The sequence below is a fragment of the Pteropus medius genome, unplaced genomic scaffold (genome assembly GCF_902729225.1).
Source record: "Pteropus medius unplaced genomic scaffold, Ma_sr-lr_union100, whole genome shotgun sequence".
NCBI classification, from domain to species: Eukaryota; Metazoa; Chordata; class Mammalia; order Chiroptera; family Pteropodidae; genus Pteropus; species Pteropus medius.
In genome coordinates, this window is record NW_024345916.1 from 1,472,771 (window position 1) to 1,476,216 (window position 3,446).

Here is a 3,446-nt window from a genome sequence, read left to right on the forward strand (position 1 = left end):
TTTGCTTTCAATTTCACCTATTTCTGCTCTAATTTTAATTATTTCTTTCCTTCTGCTGACTTTAGGCTTCATTTGTTCTTACTTTTCTAGTTTTTTAATTTTTTTTTTATTTTCTTAGGTGAGGCAACCCTTAGTTGACCTCACAGATTGCAAGGACCTTGTCAGTTTACAATCCCTTATTTTTTATTTTTTACGCCTATAGTACTTGGTCTTCCTAGGTGATCTCTCATCCAAGTACTAACCAGGCCCGACCCTACTTAGCTTCCGAGATCAGACGGGATCGGGCTTGTTCAGGTTAGCATGGCCATAGACCTTTTCTAGTTTTTTAAAATGAAGCGTTAGGTTGCTCATTTGGGCTTGTTCTTATTTTTAGAGATAGGCCTGTGATGATATGAACTTTCCTCTTATGACCGTTTTTGCCATGTCCCAGAAGTTTTGATATGTTTTACTATAATTATCATTCATTTCTATGTATCTCTTGATCTCTCTTTTTTTTCCTCTCTGACCCAGTTATTCTTCAGTAGCGTGTTGTTTAATCTCCATGTATTTGTGGTTCTTTCTGCTTTTTTTTTCTTTTTGCAGTTGATCTCTAGTTTCAAAGTATTATGATCAGAGAATATGGTTGGAATGATTTCAACCCTCTTATATTTGTTAAGGTTATCTCTCTTTCCCAATATGTGATTGATCCTTGAGAATGTTCTGTGTGCACTAGAGAAGAACGTATAAGCAGAAGTTTTGGGATGGAAGGTTCTGTAAATGTCAATTATGTCCAGTTGATCTAATGTGTCATTTAAGGATGTTATTTCCTTATTGATTTTCTGATTAGATGATCTGTCCATATCCGACAGTGGGGTATTTAGGTCCCCTACTACGATAGTGTTTTGGTCTGTTTCTTCCTTTAGTTCTGTTCATACTTGCTTTACATATTTTGGGGCTCCTTGATTGGGAGCATAGATATTAATAAGTGTTATGTCTTCTTGGTGCATGATTCCCTTTATCATTATGAAGTGTCCCTCTATATCTTTCTTTATCTTTTTTATTTTGAAGTCTATTTCATCTGTATTAGTACCACTACTCCCGCTTTTCTCTCAATGCCATTTGCTTGAAATATCATTTTCCACCCTTTCACTTTGAGTCATTATTTGTCTTTGGAGCTGAGATGTGTCTCCTGGCAGCAGCATATGGTTGGGTTTTGTTTTTTGATCCATTCTGCAACTCTGTGTCTTTTTATTGGTGAGTTCAATTCATTTACATTTAAGGTGATTATTGAAATATAAGGTCTTCTTATAGCCATTTTATCTTTTGCTTTCTGGTAGCTCGGTGTTTCCATTGCTTCCTTGTCCTTGTGTTTCTGTTTTCTTTATTTTGGTTGGCTTTTGTGGGTTTTGCCTCTGGATCTTTCTGTTTTATGTTATATACTTCAGTTTTGAATCTTTGGTGTATGGTTACCATAATGAATATGAAAAGCATAGTTATATATATACAGTTGTCCATTTTCTTCTGCGCGTGCCTTTTATTTTTTCCCCTTTGCGAAATTGGATCTTTGAATCCTCCCCTTTTCAGTTATTGTTATCGCAATTTGTCCCTATGCATGCTGAACGTTCATTGCTATCTTGCTGTAGCAATTCTCTTATTATTATTTAAGCTTGTAATGCCCTGGTCTTAGTGAGAGTTGCACTCCTCTGCTTCTATTTGCCTAATAGTCACTTTACTCCTAATTATGTATTTTTTTTCTGGCATTTTGTTTTATCTGACCCCTTTCAGTATTTCCTGTAGTGCAGGCCTCGTAGTAGAGAATTTTCTCAATTTTTGTATCTTGAAAAGTCTTAATTTCTTCTTCATATCTAAAGGAGAGCTTAGCTGGATACATTTGCCTAGGCTAGTAGTTTCTTTCACTTAATAGTTTAAATATTTGATTCCATTCCTTTCTGGCTTGTAAGGTTTGCGCTGAGAGGTCCGAGGATAATCTAATGGGTTTTCCTTTATAAGTTACCGTTTTCTTTTCCCTAGCTACCCTGAGAATTCTATCGTTGTTGTTCATTTTTGATAACTTTAATACAGTGTGTCTTGGTGAAGGCCTTTTTGGGTTGAAATAATTGGGCGTTCTGTTCACTTCTTGAATTCCAAGCTCCAGCTCATTCCTTAGATTTGGGAAATTCTCGTCAACTCTTTGTCTGAAAATGCTTTCTAGTCCCTGCTCTTTTTCCTCGCCTTCGGTAATGACTATTATTCTTATGTTACCTCTCCTGATGGTATCAGCTAGTTCTTGTATTTCTCTTTCATTATTTTTTATTCTTTGTTTTTCTCTTCTTCCTTCTGATTTATTTCTAGATTTCTGTCTTCAATATCACTGATCCTTTCCTCCATTTGGCTGACTCTATTTCCCAAGCTTGCTATTTCATTTTTCAACTCTCTTGCAGAGTGTTTTTTATTTCCAGAAGGTCTATTCAGTTCTTTCTGAGTGTTTCAATCTCCTTGCTCTGCTCATTTAGGTGTTTTTTCAATTCCTGAAATTGTTTATATGACTCATTTCAGAACTCACTGAGTTTTTTCAGAAGTACCATCCTGAATTCTCTGTCATTTAAATTGCATATTTCTATATCTGTAAACTTATTTTCTGGAGATTTTTCTCTTTCTTTCTGAGATGCCTTGTCACCTTGGTTGTTTAGAGTGTTTAATGGACTATTTCTCTGCCTGGGCAGTAATGGAAATGTATTCTGCTGTTTTTCCAGAAAGATTTATTATATAAAGGTCTCTCTTTAGCCTGCTGCAAAAAAGGTGCTTTTCTTTTGGTGTCCAGTAGGTGGCTTCTAAGCCTCTTGGATCCCTGCTTTATATAAAGCCTAAATAATATATATATTTTTAATTTCCTTATAGAAATTTAATCGCACTCGCTACTCTCAGTTTCAGTCCCTATCAGTGTTAGCAACAGTTTCAGTAGCATTTGCTCAGATTCCTCTGGGGCTTCACAGTGATCTGTCTCAAAGAGTATGGGGGAGGGGCCCTCTGGGTTGGGGGATGGGGGCTGTGGCTCAGCCTTAGTTTTGCAACCGCGGCTGGTAAAAATCAACTGTTGTTTCTCTGCCATCCCTGCTTTTCTGCCATCCCCATTTCTCTGCCTTCTGCCCTGAGACTGGGTAGTGCCGCTGGCTGCATAGAACTCACAACTCTCCCAGGCAGGGCTGTTCACGGAACTCACCACATCTTCTCTCCCCACGCCTCCTACAGGGTGCTTGGGCAGATGCTAGAGGCAGCTTCTTTATTTCTCCCAGTCCACCGCCCAACACCCGGGGTTCTGACTGGTGGTAGCTCTTATATGTAGATCCCATGCTCAGACGTGCTGGTGTGCAGTTTGGGTGTTTTTTTGTTGAGTTTTAGATGTTCAGCTATGGATTGTTTCAAGGGGAGAGATCTGGGGATGTCTCTCACTCTGCCATGTTTCCAAA

At 38.1% G+C, this 3,446-nt stretch overlaps 1 pseudogene; it reads right to left on the bottom strand.

Annotated features, from left to right (window-relative positions):
• Nucleotides 1–193: 193 nt before the first annotated feature.
• LOC120612387 (uncharacterized) lies at nt 194–312 on the bottom strand (annotated as a pseudogene).
• Between the last annotated feature and the right edge of the window lie 3,134 nt (nt 313–3,446).